Source organism: Chinchilla lanigera, unplaced genomic scaffold (assembly GCF_000276665.1).
Source record: "Chinchilla lanigera isolate Chin_1 unplaced genomic scaffold, ChiLan1.0 scaffold00104, whole genome shotgun sequence".
NCBI classification, from domain to species: Eukaryota; Metazoa; Chordata; class Mammalia; order Rodentia; family Chinchillidae; genus Chinchilla; species Chinchilla lanigera.
The window spans coordinates 5,109,871-5,121,657 of record NW_004955505.1 but is presented as its reverse complement, the minus strand read 5'-3'; the positions used below and the strand labels follow the sequence as shown (position 1 = coordinate 5,121,657).

At 41.1% G+C, this 11,787-nt stretch overlaps 1 pseudogene; it reads right to left on the bottom strand.

The window, feature by feature from the left end:
• Positions 1-10,531: 10,531 nt before the first annotated feature.
• On the bottom strand, positions 10,532-11,133 carry LOC102014069 (annotated as a pseudogene).
• Between the last annotated feature and the right edge of the window lie 654 nt (positions 11,134-11,787).

Sequence of the window (11,787 nt, the reverse complement as noted above, 5' to 3'; positions counted from 1 at the left end):
TGCTTCATGGCACCCACGAGAGGAGCAGATCCCCTCTACCATCTGCTCCCACCACACAGTACTGCACTGCCACAGGGTCAAAGCAACACCACCAAGCGCATGGATCAAAACCCCTGAAACTGTGAGCCAGAGTAAACTTTTCCTCCTTTTCAGTTGTTTACCTCAAGTATTTGCTATATCATGGGAAGCTGAAAACAGAGCATGTTTATAACCCCCTCGCATTGTCTTTCTAACGTGCAGAATGTGTCAGATTTCCATCTCCAAAAGTCTAAAACATCATTATATGTGTTTGTGATGGATGAGTCTGTTCCTACAAACTGAGTTTTCAAATGACCAAGTAAGTTAAAAACAGATATCAAAAATACATTAAAAATTTAGGGAGAAATGGGTGATGAACTAACTCTGGACTAGTTCTTTGAGTCTTACAAAGGCATGGTGTCTCAGAAAAATGCTTTTTATAGATGAATTTTTAGAAGAAGTCCATATGAAGTTTTACAGAGTAACAAGAAACATATGCTACTTCAAGCACTTTGTTAAGGCACTAGAGACTCTCCTGGTTTGGGAAGCAGCTCTGAGGGGTCCCCTGAAGGCTGAAGATGAAGTGCCAACTCCCCACAGGGCACTCAGAGCAGGAACAGACTCTAGCACTGGTCAAGGTCATCCTCTTATTTCATAAATTTTGCACATTATTTTTCTAGAATAAGTCACTGTGTCTAGTGATCTTATTCATTGCTAAACATTTCAAAAGAGTTAAATACTTCCCCTTCATATCACATTTACAATGCTAGGAAGGCACATAATGGGGAAATAGATCAATTACAAAGAGCTGCCCTTCTCGTATTTTCTTATCTATTCAGTTGTGGAGGCAGGCAAGATGATATGGAATCTAACTGAAAACATGATCCATATTCTCATTTGTGGTCCTCTGCATGGCTAAATAAAATTAGGACTGCAACCAAATGCTGAACAAAAGTGACAGCTCAGCAAAAGACCTGGGAAGTCAAAAGCTGCATTACTATCCAGCAGTAACAATCCTCTTCTTGTCTCTATGTCACATGGCTTATTTTAAACCAGGGATTTCTGAAAATTAAATTTCAAGTGAATATAAATCTGAGACATTGAAAATAGAACCTAAAAGCAGAAAGGCATATCCAGAGATATGAGTACTCTTACATAACTCTGAAAGGTTTTGCGGTATTGTGAGTCCTCCATGCACATTAAACTCAACTATTGAAGAACTGTCTCTGCTATGCACATAAGCTTTACAGTTAATAAGTCAATTAACTGTGCTGGAAATTCAACCCCACTGAATAAATAACAAACACGTCTATTTGTACAAATGAGTATTTTAACATGGTTTTACTATAGATAATACTTGAATATATTTTTAAAAAAGAATAACCCATAGCTCCAAGTAGGACCTTATAATTGTAACCTATAAATTTGATTATTGCTTCTCACTTGTGGAAAGTTTTACATATTAAAAAAATATAAATAGCAATAAATATAAAGGGCAAGAGGATAGTACCTGAGATCAAATGCTTAACAGATATAAACCTGAGTCTAAATTATGGAGTTCATATAATGCTGCTCCCAGACATAACAGTTTGAAAATACACATTATATCATCTTAGGAAAATTTGGTTCTCATATTACTCTTCCATTTCAACCTATCCTAGAATCTTGGGCGAAGAGGAAGGCTGGTGATTACATATATTATCTCTGTCCTCCTTAGCCCCAGTGCTGACTGATCTAGTGAGTCTGTGTAGGCAATACCTGTTCTTTTATTTGCAGCTCAGGGTTTGTAAGTCTTTATGTCACAAAGTGTAAGAGAGATTTTGTGACTCCAATTAAGAAGGGTGACATGATTCCAGGCAGCACAAGCTACCCATTCTGAGGTTCTCAAATAAACAGCATGAAAGCTAACACTCCTGCCTCACTTGTTGAGAGGAGAAGCACAATGTCAACATGTAGAATGTATAATTTACCATTTTCCCATTCATCCTCTGTCCTAGTGATTTTTATCACCCCTTCCTTCTTTGAAAAGAAAATAATTTGACCTGTTACATTTCCCATATTGACATCTCCATATTTCTCCCAGATTACTACATTTGTACAAATTACTGAAGAAAATGGTGAACCTTTCAGAATTTTATTAGACATTTTAAACAATATCGCAGCTCATTAACACTGAATGGGAACTGTTAAAGTAGGTCCTTTTCTAAAACAAAATAAATAGCAATAGAAGCAGGAAAATACCAGAGGGCATTTGGACTTTTGTTTACTGCAGAATCATGGCCTGGGAAAGGAGGGCGGGGCTGCAAGGGATGGAAAAGGAGGTTTTCCTAAAAGTAGTTTAGAGGAGGTAGAGTCGCATAGGTGAGTTGTGGTATAGCCCCCAGCATAGTGCCTGTGCCACAGGATGCTACGCGGATTTTAGCAGAGCACGAGAACTGGCCCCTCTGCCTGACCCCACTCTGCCTCCCTGAGCCCACAGCTCAGCAGCAGTTGCTACAGCAACTTTGGAACAGTGGCTCTAAATTGTCAAATTAAAGAACTCTGAGCTAGGTCAGCCTGATTCCTTATACTAAGTACACATTGAGAGTGAAAGAGAAGGAACTTCGGAGTCATCCTCCACTCTATACTAGTTGTATGATTCTATGCAAGTAACTTTACCTCTCTAAACCTTTATAAAGTGGAAATAATACTGCTCATCTTACACAGTGGATATTAATAGTTACGCAGGTATGAGATCTCTGATAAACTGCTTGTTTTATAAGAGGGGATCCAAAGGATCCCGGTGTCCTTCTTCAACTGTCTCCTGGACCAGACTCAGTGATAAATAGTGCACCCCAACTAAAAATGAGTGCTTTGATCCTGTTTCTTTAAGCTTGGCATGCAAAAAAAAATGCTCCTCAGAACTATGAAAAGGAGAAGACGAAATTGCCTTGTCTCATCCCACACTGACCTTCTTAGTTTGGGACTACTCATCTATCCAAGAGCAAAGTGATGGGATGTCCCTCGTATCTGTTAGCATTCTTGATCTGAAGCCACAGAAACCAACTCTAGGAATGAATTATAAAGACGTTAGGTTGCTCAAGGAATTGAAAGGAAGGTGGGAACCCAGACCTGGGACATGTAAGTGATCAGAGAGCTGAGCAGCAGGATCCAGCCTCGAGACTATGCCACAGGATGCCACCCGTGTAACATGGGGATGTTGCCATAGGGCACATGATGCTGCCTCCTCTGGACTCTGCTGCTCCTTGATTCTTGATGCCGCTGCCATGAATAATTTCTAATGAGGCTTAAATTCTTGATACATTCCACTTGGGTTCAGGTTTCTTGGTTACAAGAATGCTGAATGGCACCTATTTCCCCTTCTGGTTTATATCTAGATGCCCCCAAAGTCTCATTCCCTTATAGCTGGGTCTCTTGGGAGGTAATTGGCTCATAAGGCTCATGATTATAGAATTATCAATGGATCAGTCCACTGATAAATTTATAGATAAATGTGATGTTGGAAGGGAGAACCCCTCAGGGTTGTGACCTGGAGGGTCTATCTCCCTCCCTTGCTCCTCCTTCCAAGCTTTCTCTTCCTGCTGCCCTGCCATGAGCTGTTCCTCCTCTCCCAGGCCCCTCTGACACTCTGCCCTACCTTGGAGCCAGCCAACTATGGGCTGAAACCTCTACAAACTGTGAACCAGAATAAACCTTTCCTCCTTGAAATTGTGACGTTAGGCATTGTATCCTAGCAACAAGGAGAGTAACTAAGAAAGTGGCTCCTCAGCAACAAATGGAGAAGTGTTAGAATACACAGGTATTTAAAGAAAATGCAATCATTTATGTGTTCTCCAGATAGGGAAGTTATCATTATTCAAATAATCTCATGTCTCTGAATTCTCCAGCTAGAGCAAACACTTCTATTCTCTTACATGATGCCAGGTCCAGACTGGCTGGGCTGTGAAGAATCCTCTTTCCACACGAGTATAATGATTCTCAAATTTGCCTCTCTGCTGGTGCAGCTGAATGTCAACTCTCTGCAAATATAAAACCCCTTCAGGGTAGGCACAAATTCATGTAGTCAGTGTCTAACAGTGCTAAGCAAAGAGCAGAGGCTCAATACATATTTGCTGACTAACACATCATCCTGGAAATACAACTACAACTTTTCATTAGATATTACTATAAAAGATACATTAAATAAGTATAACTCAGTAGATGTATTAAAAATGCAACATGAATTTAACTTCACAATGACCCTTTAACGTTAGAGGAATTTTAACTGGAAAAATAGTTTCCCATTCTATTGGATAAAAATCTCTGGCATGTTTATTGATTATCTTGGTCACATTTGAAGTACTAGTAAATGCTTTAGGTTGCAAAAAATAACTGGAACTCAGAAATTAGAACACTTGGCTCAAGATATTAATTAGTATTTCCAGTTTTATTTAAAGGTAAGAATGTGGTATATACACACAATAGAGTATTACAAAGCCATAAAAAAGGTAAATTTGAATCATTTGTAGGAAAGTGGACATATTTTGAGATCATAATACTAAAATAACATAGGTCCAGAATGGTAAGTATTGCATGGATTCTGCTATACTAGGAACCCCAAAATAAGTAATTTCAAGAGCACAATAAAAGAGGTGATAAGAAATAAGGAGGAAGACTTTGAGAAGATGGGAAGGGGTCCTGGAATGGAGGGGATGGGAGAACAGGAAGTCTCAGATGTGTCAGTGGTTCCCAGAAGGTCAGTACAGAAACTGCAGGGAGACGTGCATCTATAGAGCTACGGACTGCAGGTGCTCTGGTCAGGGTTCTGGAGAACCTCCCTGGACAGCATTCCTCAGTGATTTCCTGGAGGAGGATTGCCATTTTTTAAAATATCTTGCCCCATAGAGATGAAGGGCTCTTCTTTCACAGCCTTCTACACTTCTGCATTTCTGAGCACAGATGACTAAGAAGTACAATTGCATCTTCCACTTGACAGCATAGAGCAACATAAAAAAGGGAAAACAAGCTTAAACATAAATTGGGCTCAACAGCTTTGTTTTCCTTGCTTCTCTCCCACTTTGTCTGTTCTTGTGTTGGGAATACTCTTCTGTGGAAATGTAAAGCTTTCAGCACCAGGATTACAGATCAGGGTTGCAGAATACACCAGCCGGAACACAGGGCCGGAGGAAATAGGCTCCTATCCCTGTCCCCTAGAGGTACCCTTGCTGCCCCACAGGGTTAGGGATAACTGTTCTGTCTGAGCCTCTTTTTTTAATTGCTTGCTATTATGTTTTACCTAGAAAATTCTGTTTGGAAAGATTCTCCTTCCTTTGCTATCTGGAATTGGTGGTGTGATGTTTCTCATAATGACCCCTTACAAACTCCATCCTTTCATGAGAAAACAGACGAGAACAGTCCTCTTTTGATCTATGAGGGAAGGGACAGCTAAGCACATGCTGCCTGTGTGTGTAATAGTATCCTTTTCACTCACACTCTAGAAGGACTTGTCAGTTTTAAGTAACTGAGCAGGAGGAAAGGTTTATTTAGCTCACAGTTTATGGAGGTTTCAGTCGTAATCATCTTGCTCTAAGGCAGGGTGGCATGGCAACAGTTCAAGGTGGCAGAAGACACTGAAAGCAGAAAAAGCTAAAGGGGAGAGCAAGCTCTTTTTCCTCCCTTATATTGTAAGCAGGCTACCACCCCTAGGGTGGGTATAGCACTCACACCATCTCCATGCCCTCCTCTTGCACAGGATAAGAATGTTTACAAAGTGAGGACCCTGGCCCCCTGCTGAGTCCCTTATTTAAACTTCTAAACTTCCCAGGTTGACACAATGTATCAACCATTACAATTCACCCCTTGTCAACGTGGCAACCGGACACATTTCTTTAAATTGATCTCCAGATACAAAGACGTGCTTATCCTTAACATTTCACAACTTGAACATTATAACACAGGTTTAATCAACCTTAAGAATCATATTAGGTTCATCAATATTATATTACATTAGAATGATAACATTTCAACCCTGGCTCCCCCCAAAGACTCATGCACACCCTTTATGCAAAAGGCATTTAGTCCATCTACAAGAGTTGCCAAAGTGCTAACAGTTTCAGCATTGCTGAAAAGTATGAGTCCCAAGTCTCCTCCAAGATGTAAGGCAAACTCTTAGTTGCCACCGCCTGCACAACTGAAAAGTTAGACACTTCCAACATTCAATGGCACAAAATAAACATTTTTATTCCAAAAGTTACAAACAGGGGAATACAAAGTATTGGGACCAAAGCAAGTCCAAAATTCAGCACAGAAAACATTAAGTCCATGTCCAGCATCTGAAGCAATCTGTGGCAAATCATAAGCTCCAAAGAGCTTGAGTGGTTCAAGCCCTATGGCACTTCTGATGGTTACACCTCCTACATCTTCTCTCTTGGGCCTGCTTTGCTCTCTCCTTGCAGCTTTCCTTAGATGATCCATGCTCCTGGCTTTTCCAAACTTCTGAGGTCTCTACTACACCTTTAGCTTCATACTCACAGCTTTACACCCTGCCCTCTGAGAAGCACATCATCTTCTGAAATTGAGTTGGAAGACTTTTAAACCCCATGACTATTGCATTCTGCATGCACCTAAAACCAGTGAAGGTCTGCTGTCAGCTACAACAGTAGCCAGGCTTTCCTCTGTCTTGGCTGTAGGGGTTTAGTGCCTGGACTGTTGGGCACTATGAATCTAGTTCTGAGGAAAATTTTTCCATGATGCTGCCATTGTGGAACCTGGTGTGGCTGCCACCATCTGGAACATGATGCTCTGTGGCTTTCTCCTCAAAGCAAAGTCTTTCATTTTTCCAGTTTTGAGGGAGCAAAGAGTGGAGACTTGCTGCTTCTTGTGATCCCCTCAAGCCATCTTTTATATTCTCTTGTTCCTTCTCAGCAATCAAGATCTCCTCTCCTCTCCTCTATCTTCATAGTCTACACCTTTACTGAAGCTTCCTGTCTGGCCAAATTTACTTTTTAAAATATCCTTCTGGACTCTTTGCTCTGGATTCTCAGCATAAAACTGGCTAAAAGCCCCCAGCAGCAGCTATGTCACTGCCTTAGCATTTGAGTGCCTTGAAATTTCTACTAGTTTAATTAGTCTGCTACCCTTAATCTTAGTCACAGACAAATCTCTGGACCTGAGCAAAATGCAGACAAACTTTTTGCCAAGCCATAATACACCTTATCTGGTGCCCAACAGCCAAAGAAGTCCTTCTTCCCAGCAGAAAGCCCCCAAGCCTGGTCTTCACTAGTAGGATTTCCATTAGCCTTCTGGCCTTCTGAGCTCTGAGCACAATCTCCCATACAGAACAGCCTAAGGGATTCTAGCAATTCTCTTCCAGGTGACATTTCTGAACCTTTCCACACCCTTCCCACAAGGCATGTCCAAAGGCTCTTGAACCACATAGTCAGGTGTAGTCACAGCAACAACCCCACTCCTAGTACCAAATTCTGTGCCAGTTACTTTTCTCTTATTGCTGAGACAAAATACCCAAGTAGAGGTTTATTTCTCTCATAGTTTGTGGAGGTTTCAGTCCATAATCATCTGGCTCCAAGGCAGGGTGGCATGACAGTGGGGCAACAGTTCAAGGTGGCAGAAGACAGCAAAAGCAGCAAAAGCAAAACGAAGGAAGTGGAATTTCTTTTCCTCCCTTATACTATGAGCAGGCTACAACCCCCCAGAGCAGGTGTAACACACATCATCTCCTTGCCCTCCTCTTACACAGGATAAGGATGTTTACAAAGTGAGGACCCTTGTGCCCTGTTGATTTCCTTAGTTAAATTTCTAAACTTCTCAAATTGATAAATGTATCAACCATTACGAAGGACTTGTCAGTTGAAAGTACCTGAGCAACTGGAGAATGTAAAGGAAAAAGATCAGTCCACAAAGTTAAACAGGGAAAGAGCAGATTTTTCAGTTCTGCTAGTGAAAGGTCTGAGGACATCAGATAAACCTCTGAAAGTGCCAGTGGGGCTATCATTGCATAATGTTCTCATCAACCAGAGTGTTGGCTGGAGAGCTGTACATGGGAAGGAGGGAGGCAGAGCAGATGAAGGAGGAAGGAAAGAAGAAAATATCTACCTGAAGGGAAGAAGAAAGAAAAGAAAGGATGGAGGAAGAAAGAAAAGCTTTCTGAAACCTCAATAGCAACAATGAAAAAGTGTAAGTTTCCCATACCTCCTGAGTGGAGTTTCTTTAATTTTCTACTTAAAAATATATGTGTGTAAGTAGCATTTACATAGTATAGCTAAAGGGAAATGTAAATGTTTTAAAATGAAAAGAACAGATAACAGTTCTACACTGACACAGCCCTGTGCCATGTGGTTGTGCCTGCGTGCCAGACACTTTAGTGCTGGAGGTAGGGTTGTGCTCTATCCCACTTGTCCATCTCCTGAGCTGCTGCTTGGCCTGTCCCCCACCACCCCTGGTCCCATTCTTCTGTTTCCTATCTTCCTTAAGTCTGCCTTCATCTAGGTTGTTGCCATGAAGTCATCACTGTTTATTATCTAAGGGCCCCTTCCAGCCATAAGTGCACATTACCCTTTAGTTGACTTATCTTCCTTTTGGATCCATTTTCTGTAAAGTCTCAGACTAATGCCTTTCAGCATCTCACTATTCAAAAAAACATGGATTTTATCCATAAAGCTCTGTATAAAGCTCACATGTAGTAGAGAAATGGCTACTCTCTAGGTTTCAGTCACAGACTATAACATTGCTAGGGTGCAGGCATGGTCTGCCCTCAGTATCCATGGGGTTTCCATTGGTGGGTTCCCTGAACTGCACACTGTGGTTGTTACAGCTATTACCGATATTTAGGCACTGTGCACATTGTCTGTTCCTACAGCATCACTTGTCAGCAAAGTAGAAAGGAAGGCAGGACCGAATGAACAGAGTATTATTCCTTGTGATTGGGATCCTTGAATTTGTGCCTGAACACAAATAGTGAAGGTCTTCTAAAATTGTGCTTATTATTAATGTTGATTCTGCTGAAGATTAATAAAATTCTGAGTCAATGAAGGGAATACTACATTTCACTATTATTTTCAACTCAAACATTAGTCCTATAAAATCTGATACTTACTAACATTCACACACATGGTTCAGTCAACTGAGAGTTTTCAAGATATGTTGTTTCTGTGGAAACTGGGTACCAATTTCAAGTTTCCTGAATGGAGGTTGCCAGTCTGGGGCTCTGCCATCCTCTTCTCTGGTCATCGCAAGCAATTCATTTTTGAACCTTTAGTCAAAAGCTAGGCTGAGTGTCTTAGTCAGCTGTCCTATTACTGAGACACAGTACTTGACACCCACAATTTAAGGGAGGACAGCTTTATTTGGTTCACTGTTTCACTCCATGGTCCACTGCTCCAAGGCAGAAATGGCAGGTGGAAGGGCCTGGCGGAGGGCAGCTGCTCACCCCTTGGTGGCCAGGAAGCACAGGGAGAGGCAAAAGGTAGAAGCCAGGGACAAAATTGCACCCTTCCAGATGACATCCCAGTGACTACATCCTACCAGGCCCTCTCTCCTGACAGCATGTTAAGCCATGAACTCACCCATGGACCAACCCAGGATCCCTAACACCCAAGCCACAGACCAATATTGATACTTTCCTGGTTCCTGGCCCATTGGGAACCAGACAGCAAGGTAGATGACGCAAGTGAACAAGGGATACTTCATCTGTATTTACTGCCACTCCCCATAGCTCCTATTCCTGCCTGAGCTCCTTCCCCTCTCAGATCTGCAAGGTATCAGATTCTCATAGGAACATGAACCCTACTGTGAACTCCACATGGGAGAGGTCTAGGCTCTGAGCTCCTGAGAATCATCCTGGATCCACATCCCTAACTCTGCACCCTGGTCAGTGGGAAAATTGTCATGGATGAAATTGTCTTCTAAAATGGCTGGACCAGTAATGAGTATAACACTCCCATGAACCAATCACCTGCCAAAGCTCACAACTGAACACACTAGAATTTAGGGGGACAGTGTAGATCTAAACCATGATGATGAGCATGACCATACTTAATTTCCCAAATTTCTCTTTTATATTTTTTGCCTCAAATGCCCCAAAAGAAGCATTAAAAAAGCTTCAGTGGCTGCTATGCTATCTCACCACAAACATGATAACCAAGTGAGGTCATACACTTCATTAGCTGGATTTAATCATTCCACTATATATATATATATATATATATATTTCAAAACATCATGTTGTACATGATATATATATGTGATATTATTTGTCAGCTGAAAAAAAAACTATAATAAACACATGTGGGTTTTGGTTGTTTTTTGTTTTTTGGTTAAAAAGTGTTTGGAAATATGTACAGCTTTGATACAGTTTCACAGCCTTCTGGACCCTGCAGCCACTTGGGCAAGTACCGCCAACTTCCGGAGCATTTGAGAGACTACAAGATCGAAATCAGGTTGGCATTTAACCTAAGAGACAGTCAGTCATGGCGCTCCCCTACTCTAAGGGATTCACAAGAAGACAGAAAAACAGATTTTATTCATCCTCCTCCTCCTTCTCCTTCTTCTCTCCTGTCTCCTCCTCTTCTTCATCTTCCTCTTCTACCTTTTTCCAGGCAACTTTAGTAGGACCCTTTGCACCATGAAACTTCCCTTTGGACTTATAGTCAGCCATGTCCTTCTCATACTTCTCCTTCAGCTTCACCTCCTTGGTGATGTTGGGCTGCTTCTCACTGTCACTTAAGTTATTCCACATCTCACCCAGCTTTTTGGTCACATCTCCAATGCAGATGCCAGTGCTGGTGGATTTGATCTTGGAGCAGAATTCTGAACAAAACAGAAAAAATCCAGGTGGTGGCCTTTTGGGGGCATTGGGTTCCTTTTTATTCTTGCTTCCCTTCGCAGGTCCATAATCTTTCATCTCTCTATCATAGTAAACTTTATCTGACTTGGCCATTTCATCAAACTTAGATTTCCCTTTCCCAGATATATCTTCCTACTCTCCAAGCACTTTTTGGAAAATTCTGCAAAATTGATAGGGTCCTCTGGGTTCTTCTTGTGCTCCTCTCTGCAGGTCTCCACAAAGAAGGCATATGCAGACATCTTGCCCTTTGGTTTCTTGGGGTCCCCCTTAGCCATCCTGACTGTATTGTTCAGGAGTCTCTTGGCTGTCTTATAGCAGTGTTAACTGTGTGTTTCCGTTGTTTATATCCTTATTTCTTTTTGTCTACCTCATCTACAAATTCTTGAATAGCATACATTCATAGATATATTTATCCTGTATCCTGCTAAATTTTTCTGTATATATTATGAGAACATGAGGTTTGCTATATAATCTACATATTTTAAATTTATACCTCTTCCTAATGAACTGTTCCTTTTATCAATACATAATGACTCAATTTCTAAATGCTTCTTGACTTGAAATATATTTTGCCTGATGTTAAAAAAATAGATTTGGACCTTGGAGTTAATATCTTAACTCCATATATCCTAAGAATTTAAATCTTAAACAGTGATATCTTGATTCATGAACGCTTCTGTTTGTGAACAGAAACATTCAGCAAATTTTGTTTCCATTTAAGAGCTCTGTATTGGGTGGCACTGAACTTTATAGAGAAATATGTGACCAGAATCATCGAAGGAAGTTCATGAACCAAGGTACCACTGTCATTTCAGAAAATATTATTGTTGCCCTTGGACATTTTTAAAAAGAAAATGTAGCTTATAGCATAGCCAAGATAATGCCACCAGGTGATCCTAGAAGATCCTGAGGGTACCTTTTTGCTATGG